This window comes from Ahaetulla prasina, chromosome 6, assembly GCF_028640845.1.
Source record: "Ahaetulla prasina isolate Xishuangbanna chromosome 6, ASM2864084v1, whole genome shotgun sequence".
NCBI classification, from domain to species: domain Eukaryota; kingdom Metazoa; phylum Chordata; class Lepidosauria; order Squamata; family Colubridae; genus Ahaetulla; species Ahaetulla prasina.
Genome location: NC_080544.1, coordinates 12268091 through 12282108, shown reverse-complemented (window position 1 = coordinate 12282108; position 14018 = coordinate 12268091). Strand labels below are relative to the sequence as shown.

At 42.8% G+C, this 14018-nt stretch overlaps 1 long non-coding RNA gene across 1 annotated transcript in view; it reads left to right on the top strand.

Annotated features, from left to right (window-relative positions):
• The window catches only part of LOC131201068 (uncharacterized), a 241419-nt gene that overhangs the window by 100201 nt on the left and 127200 nt on the right, over positions 1-14018 (top strand). The window lies entirely within an intron of this gene.

Below are 14018 nucleotides of genomic sequence, written 5' to 3'. Positions count from 1 at the left end.
AAGACACAGTGTGTGCATAAGAGCACCAGCGTGCCTACCGTTCCTGTTTTAATATTCCCTTTAATTGTATCCAATTTGTATGATTATTTCATGCTTATACTTATATATATTGTTGTGGTTGACAAATAAATAAAAAAATAAAAAATAAAATAAAGACAGGGAAGACAACAACCAAGAAACACAGCTAGGAAATGAGCATTATTCCGAGCATCACCTCCATCTGTCTGCTGCACTAGCCAGCTTCTGGTGCATCCCATCAAGAAGGGCGAGGCTGCCTCCTTGCAAGTAGTCGGGCTGACCTTCTCTGCTCCTGCCTTTTCTCTGCCCTATGTGTTCTTGGATCAGGTGCAGAAGGCAGTTCCACTTCCTCATCACTGACCAGCTACAGCTGCATCAGGGGTGAAATCTATTTACCTTCCTTACCAGTTCGGAAGTGCACATGCCACGCATGCGGTCTCGCTTCTCTGTCATGCATGCGTCCCATGTGCGTGCAAAACCTTCTGCGCATACACAGAAGATAAAAAACACATTACTTCCTGGTTAAAACCAGGAAGTAATGACACCCGGATGGGTGGGCAAAGCTTTGCTCCACCATTACTACCGGATCTCTGAACCTGTCGTGTCCCACTCCTCCTCTGACGGCCGGGTCGGGGAAGTCCGTATTAAGCATGCCTCTGCAGCTTTGCCAAAGTTCTGTCAGAGTTCTCAGGGCAGGCAGGAGACCAGGATGTGACTTCAGCAATCCAATTTAGACTTTGCCTGACTCAAAGAATGCCAGAAAGCAGATCCTTTATATAAGCCACGGGATGTGGCTCCATGACTCAGCACTTATCCAGGCCTGCCCCTCCCTTCCTTTTGCTGACGTCGCCTCTCCACTCTCCGGAAGCGTGGGTCCCTCCAGCCTCCAGCTGCCGGTAATTCCAGCTCGTGACTGGCTTCACACTCCCCAGGCTCACATGCTGTGGGGGAGGGGCCCAGCTGCTCCGTTTGTCCAGGCATGGTGCCAGGCCTGGGGGCTGGAGGCATGCCAGGACATTCTTCTGCACTATCAGCGTCCGGCAGGAGACGAGAGGGGCCCGGCTGCGGAGAGGGGGGCGAGTGAGGCACAACAGAACCACTGGCCACGATCACTACTGGATCACCAGATCCTGTCAGAACCAGGAGCATTTCACCCCTGAGCTGCATGCGTTCCCCACCTGAAGCCTCAGGGTTGTCCTGCGGCAGCTGGGCTTCAGCCAAATCCTTCTCAGATGGCTGCTTGGAGCCATTGCCCAACTCCTTTCCAGATGCGCCTTTTATTCAGATGCTGGTGAAGCTCTTTTCCTTAGATCTCATGTTCTTACAGCTTCACCAGCATCTGAATAAAAGACTTCGGCTTTTCTGCCACGCGGGTCAACCTTTTCGGGAACTCTGGAGATCGTAAAAAAGTAAGTAAGCAATGGGAAATGGGGTGGGGAGAAGCAAGAGGAATCCAGAAAGCTAGCAAAGCAGGCCCAATGCCTGTGGAGACCCAGTGTAGGAGAATGGTGGGGGGGGGGGTGAAAACAACTATGGGGCTCCCAAGGGATTGTAAGTGAATAAAATAGAATTCTTTATTGGCCAAGTGTGATTGGACACACAAGGAATTTGCCTTTGGTGCACATGCTCTCAGTGTCCATAAGGAGAATAAAATACATTCATTGAGATTAAACAGATACAACACTTAGAGATAGTCAAGGTTACTAATAACCTTGCTACTACCATGCTACTAAACTCTCTGATAGCTATGTTGTGGCACAGCTGCCCAAGAAGGCAACTCAAATACTCCAATGAGAGTTTAATTACTGTAATTTTTGGAGTACAAGACGCACCTTAATTTTTGGGGAGGAAAATAAGAAAAAAGCTGATTGGCAGGTGGATCTGCCTCCCAGAATACCCCCAATCAGCTGCTCCCAGAGGTGAATTTTTGCAACAGGTTCCTTGGTTGTGAGCTCTGTGCCTTGCTATTTCTTGGCGTTTTTTCCCCCCTGCCTCTGAAACTTCTAAAACTCCATTTGGGGGGGGGGGGAAATTATGCCTCTGAAAGCCTCTGAAAAAGCTTCAGAAAAAAAGCCTCTGAAGCTCTGTTTGGGGGCTTCTTTTCTGGAGCTCTGTTTGTGGGCTTCTTTTCTGAAGCTCTGTTTGGGGGCTTTTTTTCTGAAGCTTCGTTTCTAATGCTTTTTTCAGCCTCTAAAACCTTTGTTTGAGAAGCTGGGTGGGGCTACATTCGGAGTATAAGACGCACCCAGATTTTCACCCTCTTTTCTGGGGAAAAAAGATGCGTCTTATACTCCAAAAAATAGGGTATGTCACATAATCCGATAGGGTGGAACAGGGAGAATAGCTTAACATCGGAAGAGCTTCAAATTCTGAATCCAATTCAGTGAAATACGATGCCCTGGGGAAAAAATAATAAGTTTTCATTGCGTTACTTTCTATATTCTTTTACATTCATGCATTCCATACCTTTAAATATCTTTTTTTTAAGGCAGGGGCGTGGGAAGGGGAGGTGGGAAATGGCAGGCATGACTTTGATTCAGAGTTTGCGGTAGCTGCAATAAGAACGTAGAGGACGACAATGTTATCATTTTCAGGTGAAATTGCCTTAACCGCTTTGCTTCAAATGCCTGAAACGTTTCTCTCTGGTCTTATGAATGTGGTAGCCCTTGTAAAATCAAAGCCACTTATTCTTGGGCATTTCTTCAAATCATATCCTCTTTCCTAACCCATAACAGTCACAGTTACCATGGCAGCTGCTAAATAAGCCTAAACAAGCGGATAGCGTTAAAAATCTCAGCGCTAAGCGTGCATTGAAAGACGCATGATCACAGTTTTTTTTTTTTTTTTGTCATTCAGGTTTACAGAGGATCAAGCAGTTGCAATCTTTTATCAGATGTTCCCCGTTTGTTTGTTTTTGTAAAAAGTTTTTTATTTTTATATTTTTCTTATACACATATTATAAATGGCCTTTTTCTTATTCATAATCATACCTATTCTCTCTAAAGAGCACAAAAATAAAACCTTGTAATTACGTTTGGATTTGCTCTTCTACCCTTTCTTTCCCTCCGTTTTACAACAAACCTTCTTCTTCTCCTCTTTTCCCTCCTCTCCTTCTCCTTTCCTACCTTCTTCCTCCTCCTCTCCTTCCTCATATCTTTATTTTATTTATTTATTTATTTTGTCACACAGTATATATAAGCATAAGCATGAAATAACTATATAATATATAAGCGTATATATAAGTATGAGTATGTAATAACTATATTAATTGGATATAACGAAAGGAAACAATAGGACAGGAACGGTAGGCACGCTTGTGCTCTTATGCACGCCCCCTACAGACCTCTTAGGAATGGGGTGAGGTCAATAGTAGACAGTTTTTGGTTGAAGCTTTGGGGATTTTGGGAAGAGACCACAGAGTCAGGTAGTGTATTTCAATACCTACTTCCCTTTCCTCTCCCCCACTCGGGATGTTCCCCTGTTTAAAATAGCCAGAGTACTCACGTGAAGTTTGACACTCAATAAATCCAAGGGGAAAACTATTTTACGTCTATGTGACTTTGTGCTACTTTCTGCTCAGCTGTCATCGAATCAGAAATAATTTAGAACAATGGGGGGGAAAGGGGCAGCAGTTATATGTTTTGTATGAGTTATAGAAAAAAACTCTCAAAATGCAAACATCCCATAACATGAGGGACAGGTGACATGTCATCCTTCTTCCTCCATCCCCTTTTGAAGCTTTTTTTGGGACTTTGCATGTCATCCACAACCACAATACATCCTATTTGAATATACAACGATAACAGGGTAAGATTTTAACCAATATCTATCCACTGTTGACCTCACCCCATTCCTAAGAGGACTTTAAGGGGCGTGCATAAGAGCACAAAGTAGCTCCTGTCATTGTTTCTTCCATATATATATATGTTTCTGAGGTTTTCGCGGTGTTTGTATGTAGGTCTTTGGTTATTCGGGTTTCTCCGCGTAAAATTGGAAGTGTCTTGGCGGCGTTTCGAAGTCTCATTCGTCATCTTCAGGCTTCAACGTGCTCCCAGAAGCGAAGCTGAAATGACCTGAACATCGCCAAGACACTCAATTCGCGGGAGAAAACTCGAACAACTATATATATATATATATATATATTTGTTTTCTGAGGTTTTCACGGTGTTTGTATATAGGTCTTTGGTTGTTCGGGTTTTCTCCGTGTAAGATTGGAAGTGTCTTGGCGACGTTTCGTGAAGTCTCATTCGTCATCTTCAGGCTTCAGCTTCGTGCTTCTGGGAGCAATGTGTGATCGCAGCTGTTTCTTCCTTTTAACTGCTAGTGGGGTTTGAACTGATTGGGTGGGAGCTTGGCTGTGCTCTGATTGGATGGGGGTTTTCTGTGCTCTGATTGGCTGGGGTGTGTCCTGTGTTGGTGGGGGCTTGGTTGTGCTCAGTCTAGTCTGTGCTGCAGGGGATTTGAGCTGGTGAGCTGCATAGCTGTTGTTTGGCTTTGTGGTCGTGCTACATCTTCATAGTGGGTGTCAGTCTGCTGCATGAATGGATTGGAGGGTTTGAAATGGCTAATGTTGCAGCTGCGGTCTGGCTTCTGGTCCTTGGTCGTGCTTCATGATCAGTGTGGGTTTGGGTCTGCTTTCTGGGTGGATGTCGGTGGTGACATCCTGTGTGGACCTTGTGAGTGTGGGTCTGGTGTCATTCCTCGTGTTAGGGACTCGTTTGTCAATAAGGCGGGTTTCCAAATGGCTGGTAGGCGGAGGTGTCATCTCGTTTGTTCATGCTGTGTGGGCGTTTTCTATCTCAATGGCTTCTCTGATTATTCTGTTGTTAAAGTGTTCAGTTTTGGCGATAGTTCTGGTCTTTTAAAGTCAATATCATGTCCTGTGACTTTAAAGTGTTGGACCAGGGAAGAAGTTAGTTCCTCTTTTGAATGAGTTCTTGTGTTCTTCAATCGTGCACTTATTCTTCTGTTGGTTTGTCCAATGTATGTGGTGGGGCAGGCGGTGCACGGGATTTCATATACTCCTTGATTTTCTAACTCAATTTTGTCTTTGGGGTTTCTTAGGATGGTGGATATTTTTCTGTTTGTGCAGAATGCTGTCTTGATGTTGTGTTTGTGGAGGATCTTGCTGATTCTGTCTGTGGTGCCTTTTATATATGGGAGGAGGGCTGTGCCGTTTTCTTGTTCTCTGTCTTGGATTTTAGTGGGGGTTCTGTTTGGATTAGCTTGGTAATCTTATTTGTTTGGAATCCATTGGATGTTAGTACGTTAGTGAGAGTGTCTAGTTCGGGTTTTAGGTGTTGTTCATCAGCTAAGCATTTTGTTCTGGAGATGAGTGTCTTGGCTACGGAGTTGATCTGTGCTGGGTGGTGGTGTGAGTGCGTGCAGATAGCGGTTTGTGTGTGTTTTCTTCTGGTAGATGGTGTGTCCTAGGGAGCCATTGGGTTTTCTGTAGACTAAGACATCCAGGAAGGGAAGTTGGTTATTAACTTCTGTTTCCATGGTGAACTGTATTTTGGGGTGTAGGCTATTGAGGTGTGTGAGGAAGTTGTCAAGTTTTTCTTTCCCGTGTGGCCAGATTATGAAGGTGTCGTCTACATATCTGAGCCAGAGTTTGGGTTTGTGATCAGATTTTTCTAGTGCTTGGGTTTCAAAGTGTTCCATGTAGAGATTGGCAATGACAGGTGAGAGGGGTGATCCCATGGGTGCTCCTTCTACTTGTTTGTATTTTTGTCCATTATAGATGAAGTATGTGTTGGATAGGCAGTGGTTGGTCAGATCTAGGATGTGCTTGGGGGGGTTATATTTGTTTTGGATAGCTGTCAAGGCTTCTTTGATTGGCACTTGGGTGAAGAGGGATATGACATCAAAGCTCACGAGTAGGTCGCTGGGCTGTAAGTTTTGTTTCTTTATGATCTCTATGAACTGGAATGAGTTTTTTACGTGTGAGGTAATGGATTCCAAACAAATAAGATTACCAAGCTAATCCAAAAAGAACCCCCCACTAAAATCCAAGACAGAGAACAAGAAAACGGCACAGCCCTCCTCCCATATATAAAAGGCACAACAGACAGAATCAGCAAGATCCTCCACAAACACAACATCAAGACAGCATTCTGCACAAACAGAAAAATATCCACCATCCTAAGAAACCCCAAAGACAAAATTGAGTTAGAAAATCAAGGAGTATATGAAATCCCATGCACCGCCTGCCCCACCACATACATTGGACAAACCAACAGAAGAATAAGTGCACGCATTGAAGAACACAAGAACTCATTCAAAAAAGAGGAACCAACTTCTTCCCTGGTCCAACACTTTAAAGTCACAGGACATGATATTGACTTTAAAAAGACCAGAACTATCGCCAAAACTGAACACTTTAACAACAGAATAATCAGAGAAGCCATTGAGATAGAAAAACGCCCACACAGCATGAACAAACGAGATGACACCTCCCGCCTACCAGCCATTTGGAAACCCGCCCTTATTGACAAACGAGTCCCTAACACGAGGAATGACACCAGACCCACACTCATGAGGTCCACACAGGATGTCACCACCGCACATCCACCCAGGAAGCAGACCCAAACCCACACTGATCATGAAGCACGACCAAGGACCAGAAGCCAGACCGCAGCTGCAACATTAGCCATTTCAAACCCCTCCAATCCATACATGCAGCAGACTGACACCCACTATGAAGATGTAGCACGACCACAAAGCCAAACAACAGCTATGCAGCTCACCAGCTCAAATCCCCCTGCAACACAGACTAAACTGAGCACAAACAAGCCCCCACCAACACAGGACACACCCCCAGCCAATCAGAGCACAAACCCCCCCCCATCCAATCAGAGCACAGCCAAGCTCCCACCCAATTAGTTCAAACCCCCACTAGCAGTTAAAAGGAAGAAACAGCTGCGATCACACATTGCTCCCAGAAGCACGAAGCTGAAGCCTGAAGATGACGAATGAGACTTCGTCGAAACGTCGCCAAGACACTTCCAATTTTACACGGGAGAAAACCCGAACAACCAAAGACCTATATATATATATATATATATATATATATATATACATACACTTATACTTCCTTGTTTCTCATCATATATATGTTTACATATTATATAATCTTTTTGTGTGATGCTTGTGTATATTGTTATGACAAAATTAAATAAATAAAAAATAAAATAAAATAAAAGATAGACATCTAATGTCTCAAAGGTGCTTTTTTCAAAAGGCAACTGGACTTTGTGTTTCCTCAAAGACGTTTCATTTCTCATCCAGGAAGCTTCTTCAGTTCTGAACTGATGAAGTGAAGTGAACTGAAGAAGCTTCTTGGATGAGAAGCGAAACACCTTCAAGGAAAAACGAAGTCCAGTTGCCTTTTGAAAAAGCCACGACCTGGATGACCAAGAAATCTCCATAATCATAAGCACCTAATCAGGTAGGGTCGGGCGGGATGGCGGAGGCTGGTCTTGATGCTTCCATCTGGGGTGAGTTCGATTCTGTGACTCCTAAGGACATGGACAGGATACTGGGGAGGCTGAATGCGACCACATGTTTACTGGACCCGTGTCCCTCCTGGCTGGTACTGGCCACCCGGGAGTTACACGCAGCTGGCTTCAGGGAATCATTAATGCTTCTTTGACGGAGGGTGTCTTCCCCGCCGCCCTGAAAGAGGCGGTGGTGAGGCCCCTCCTCAAAAAGCCTTCCATGGATCCAGCCATTTTGTCTAATTATCGTCCTGTCTCCAACCTTCATTTAATGTCGAAGGTTGTTGAGAGTGTGGTCGCACAACAGTTCCCCCAGTACCTAGATGAAACTGTCTATCTAGACCCATTCCAGTCCAGCTTCCGGCCCGGTTACAGCACGGAGAGGGCCTTGGTCCCATTGGTTGATGATCTCTGGAGGGCTCGGGACAGAGGTTGTTCCTCTGTCCTAGTCCTATTAGATCTCTCAGCGGCTTTTGATACCATCGACCATGGTATCTTGCTGCGGCGGCTTGGGGGGCTGGGAGTGGGGGGCACCGTTTATCGGTGGTTCTCCTCTTATCTCTCCGACCGGTTGCAGATGGTGTTGGCAGGGGGGCAGAGGTCGACTCTGAGGCGCCTCCTATGTCCTTTCGCCTCTTCTGTTCAACATCTATATGAAGCCACTGAGTGAGATCATCCGTGGTTTTGGGGTGCGATGTCACCTGTACACTGATGACACCCAGCTGTACATTTCCATCACAGACCACCCCAACGAGGCCGTCGAAGTGATCTCTCGGTGTCTGGAAGCCGTACGAGTCTGGATGGGGAGAAACAGGCTTCAGCTCAACCCCTCCAAGACCAAGTGGCTGTGGATGCCAGCTTCCCGGTACAGCCAGCTTACTCCATTGCTGACTGTTGGGGGCGAGTCGTTGGCCCCCACGGAGAGGGTTCGCAATTTAGACGTCCTCCTAGATACACGGCTGTCTCTAGAAGACCATTTAACGGCCATCACCAGGGGGGCTTTTTATCAGGGTCGCCTGATTCACCAGTTGCGTCCCTTTCGAGACCTGGTTTCCCTTTGCACAGTCACTCATGCCCTCGTTACATCCCACCTGGACTACTGCAATGCTCTCTACATGGGGCTCCCCTTGAAGTGCACCCGGAAGCTCCAACTGGTCCAGAATGCGGCCGCGCGGGTGATAGAGGGATCACCTCGTGGCTCCCATGTAACACCTCTCCTGCATGGACTGCACTGGCTTCTGGTGGTCTTTTGGGTGCAATTCAAGGTGTTGGTTACCACCTTTAAAGCGCTCCATGGCTTAGGACCGAGCTATTTACAGGACCACCTACTGCCACCAACAGCCTCCCATCGACCTGTGCGCTCCCACAGGGAGGGCCTCCTCGGGGTACCGTCAGTTAAACAATGTCAACTGGCGGCCCCCAGGGGGAGGGCCTTCTCTGTGGGGGTTCCTGCCCTCTGGAATGAGCTGCCTCCGGGGCTTTGCCAACTCCCCGATCTTCGGAGCTTCCGCCGTGAGCTGAAGACTCTTTTATTCCATCGAGCAGGGCTAGCCTAAAAATGTAGTTTTTAATGGGGTTCTAGTTTTATTATTATTGTTAGTTTTTTAGTATTTTGGCCACAAATTATATTAATTTTATTGTGTTTTTAATTTGTATTTATTGTGTTTTTTAAAGTGGCTGTTAATCGCCCTGAGTCCTTTGGGAGAAGGGCGGTATACAAATTCAATTATAAATAAATAAAATCTATATCTATATCTATATCTATATCTATATCTATATCTATATCTATATCTATATCTATATCTATATCTATCTATCTATCTATCTATCTATCTATCTATCTATCTATCTATCTATCTATCTATCTATCTATCTAAATGGGTGTGTGTGTGTGTGTGTGTGTGTGTGTGTGTGTGTGTGTGTGTGTGTTCCAGCATAACTCTGGAACGCCTTGAGCAATTTCACCCAAACTTGGTACACAGATGACTTACTCTCTGGAAAAAAATACTGTGGGAGGTAAAACACCCCTAACATCCCTCGGGGTGAATATAGCAGCACCGCCACCCAGCTGATCAGTCCTGGCAGCCTTCCACAGCTGCCATGTGCCATCTGCTGGGCCATTCCAGACAGCGAGGAGGAACTTTGCCACCAGATGGGTGTCGGCCCAGACGGTTACTGCGGTGGGCGGCCATACATAGCCCCAACATTGCCGGGCGCCGGATGGTGGTTACCGTGGGCGTGGGTAGCCGGGTGGACAGCAGGGGTGGGGTCCAAAGACTTATAGTGATTTTGTGTATGATTTTACTTTCTAACGTCTATACTGTATGTAAACTTTTAAAAACCTGTAGGGATTGGGGTACATAAATACCTGGGCAACGCCGGCTTATCAGCTAGTTTCAAATAGAATCCCGCCGCAGCTTTCTTTTAATCAGTTCCTTCAGGTTCTGAAATTCTTCTTTCACTTACAATGATCCGTTCTCTCAGTGATTCACCAGGGCTGATCTAGATTTTGAAACATTCATATAAAAGTTGACTTTCAGCCATGGATTTCACCCAAGTATGTCCTATATGTGGTCCCTCTCCCTGCCAGCTGTTTGAGAAGAGATCTTGGCATTGAAGTAGCCTGAAAAAGTCTCAGTCTTTTGCGATTTTGCTTTTGCATTGAAGTTAAAGGGAATATTGGCATAAAGGTTATTGCTTGAGGTGTGGACTAGTCTTGGAAGATAACTTTTGGGTGTTGGACAACGATCTGTTTGTATGTCAGGCTGAATGGAAAAACAATTCTAGAGATGAATCCAGCCCATTTCTATCTAAATTGTAAGAAAGGACAAAGTCTTCTTCAAAACAAACTCAGTCTGGAGGCTCCAGTGACGTCACCCTCCTGCTGGGTGCTCAAACAGAGCACTCCGTGTTAGAAGATTGTAAAAGTCAGTGAAACAGAAAATAAATCACTGTTCACTGAGCTTAGCATAATCTCTGGGTGAAAGAGATTATCAGAATTGTGGAAGAGTGGCAGGTCTGACAGGGGGTTTGCTCTTAAGAGCGAATTTTCCTGGATTTATGACCCCACCGAATTCCACTCCTTCCAACTTCAGCACGCCCCTGTTTTTATCAGGGAAAAGGAGAGGAATGTTGCTTCTGCTCTAGAGAACTTATTAAATTGATTGATATTCCAAGCAGGCGAATTTCACTGGCGTTCGAACTTTGATGTAGAATCAGCACGGCAAGTACCGACTCCCTTTTGAAATTTGAAACCTTTCTTTGTCTTTGATTAATTGACTTTTAAAATGGCGTCTAAAAGTGAAAGTAAAATTTTTAGTACGATGAAGCAGCGTTACTTGTGGATTGTTACAAGCGGAGTTTTTATACTGAAAGGAGGAAGGAGAGTTATTAAGTTTGAATTCCTGATTCTTTTGAAGACAGAATGGCAGCTAAACCTTTAAAGCCTTCTGGAAGAAGGGGATCTGAACCAAGTCTTGAGGAAATATTGAAAGAACAATTAAAACTTTCTGAAGATAGGCAAAAAGAGATGATGGAGAATTTTAATGCAAAAATAAGAGAAGATATTCTTATGGCAGTTCAAGGACTGAGTAAAAAAATTGAAGGATTGGAAGTGGAAATGCAACAGATCTCTCAGTCAAATAAGTATTTAGAAGATGAAATGAAAGGTGTTCAGAAAAAAGTGGATCAAAATGAAGATCAGGTTGTGATATTACAATATAAACTTATGGAAGGAGCTCTTAGAATTCGTGGTATGCGAGAAGAGCGTGGAGAAGACTTAAGAAAAATTATATCAGAAGCATTGGCTGAATTTATTGAAGCGGACCCCCAAGAGGTAGCTTACCAAATTGATAAAATATATAGAGTTAATTCTTGGATTGCAAGACAGAGAAAGCTTCCTCGGGACATTGTGGTTTATTTTGTGAAAAGGACTATGAGAAATCAAATTCTGCAAGTTTCATATCAGACAACTTTAAAAATTGGAGAACAGGAGTTGAAGGTGTTGAAAGAGATTCCTTCAAAGATGTTAAGAGACAGGAAGTAATTTGCTTTTTACACAAGAACTTAAAAACATCAGATTCAATTCAGATGGGAGGTGCCAGTTGGACTGACACTATTCTATCAAGGAAGGAGATATAGAATTGACACTGGTTTTAAAGGCAAAGGATTTTCTTTCTACAGTTTTGAAAGTCGAAATAGAAGTGATAGAAAAACTTCAAGAGACTCAAGAAGGCGTGGTGACCCAAGAGCCTTTATTGCTGCCAGTATTAGAGGAACCACAAGAGCAAAGGGTGACAAGAGGAGCCCTTAAGCGTAAGAAGAGCAACAGTCTCAAAGTAAAAGTCAGGATCCCATTATGGAAGCTGTGGGAGGCTAGCGGAAGATACCGGAGGAGGAGCTTCCGTTGTCTGCTTCAAAGCTTCAGGAGGCCAATAATGGCAAATAGAATCTTGTCATGGAATGTTAATGGCTTGAATTCAGCTCAGAAAAGAAGGAAAATATTTCACTACTTGAAACAATTTAAAATGATGTGATTTGTTTGCAAGAGACACATATAAAATTATCAGACCAAAAATATTTAATTAATTCAAAATTGGGTAACCATTTTGTTGCATCAGCTTTGGAAAAGAAGCATGGAATTGTTGTATATATCAGGAAGGATATACCAGCTAAGCTAATTGAGGCAGATATTCAAGGAAGATTTATTGCTATTGAACTGGTGATAGATGCAAAAGACTTTGTTGATAGGTATTTACGCACCTAATCAGCAACAAGAAAAGTTTTACAAAATGTTACATGAGAGGTTGACCCTCTGGGATTATAGTTCGCTTATTTTATTAGGAGACTGGAATGGAGTAATTGATACAAGAAGGATAAGAGAACTCTCCAAGAAGATACCTATACATGCAAAATTACCAAAATCTTTTTGAAATGATGGAAGACTTTGAGTTTAGAGATATATGGAGGTTACGGAATCCAGATGAGAGAGATTTTACTTTTTTCTGATAGGCATCAATCTTTTCACGCATTGATTTTATTTTAATTTCTAATGACTTGCTTTCTAGGGTGAAGAAAACGAAGATATTTCGAGGTGTTTAACTGACCATAGCCCAGTATGGATGGAATTATTACAAGGAAAAAGGTGGTAGAACATGGAGGTTGAATGAAAATCTGTTTAGATATGAGGATAATGTAACTTATTGTAAGAAACAGTTAAAAGAATTTTTGATTTTAATATGTACAAAGGGACACCTATAGGAACTGTGTGGGAAGCGAGCAAAGCGTTTATTAGAGGATATTGATTTTATTTGGACAACAGGCAAAGGAATAATAAACAAAAGCAGCGAGATATTTGGAAGAAGAAATTCAAAGGAAGCAACAGTTATTAATTCAAAACCCACAAGATCATAAACTTAAAGAGGCTATAAAAATATTACAGAGTCAATTTAATATGTTAATGGCAGACCAGGTGGCAACGAATATACAATATGCTAAACATAATACTTTTTGTAATGCAAATAAACCTGGGAGATGGTTGGCATATAATTTAAGGAAGAAACAGAAAGCACGTGTCATACAAAAAATAGAATATAAAGGTAAAGAGATATACCAACAGGATAAAATTAAAAGGCATTCTCAGAATTTTATACTGCACTATATGCAAAAGACAAAATATTGGATAGGGATATTTATGATTATTTGAAAGATTATAAGCTGAATATTCTAACATTAGAACAGAGGCAGGAGCTGAACCGCCCGATAGCTACTGGAGAAATAGTGGAGGCAATTAAACAATTAAAAATGGGGAAAACCCCTGGTACAGATGGTCTTACAGCAACTTATTATAAAAAAACACAGGATGAAATATTAGGCCCACTTAAAGAATTATTTAATCAGATACAATTAGGAGTGGGAATACCCCCGTCATGGAAAACATCTTTTATTTCACTGATACCAAAAGAGGAGCAAGACTGCTCTAAACCTGGTAACTATAGGCCGATTTCACTTTTAAATAATGATTATAAGATTTTTGTAAAAATAATAGCAAATAGATTAATGTTAGTTTTACAACAAAGAATTCATACTGATCAATCTGGTTTTATAAAAGGGAGGCAGATGAGGAATAATGTTAGACAGATTATTAATATATTGGAATATTTGGAAAAGAAGAATACTTCAGCGGCACTTATTTTTTTGGATGCAGAGAAAGCCTTTGATCGATTGCATTGGGATTTTTTATTTAAATTAATAGAGAAAATGCAATTTGGAGACTGTTTTATTAGAATAATTAAAGCGATTTATGGAGAGCAAACAGCACAGATTATAGTAAATGGTAGTTTGACAGAAGTTATTAAGATTGAAGGAACAAGACAGGGATGTCCCTTATCACCATTATTGTTTGTTTTGACTCTGGAACCATTATTAGATAAAATACGAGAATTAATGAAAATAGAGGAATTAAGATTAGACAATATGAGTACAAAGTTAGAGCTTTTGCAG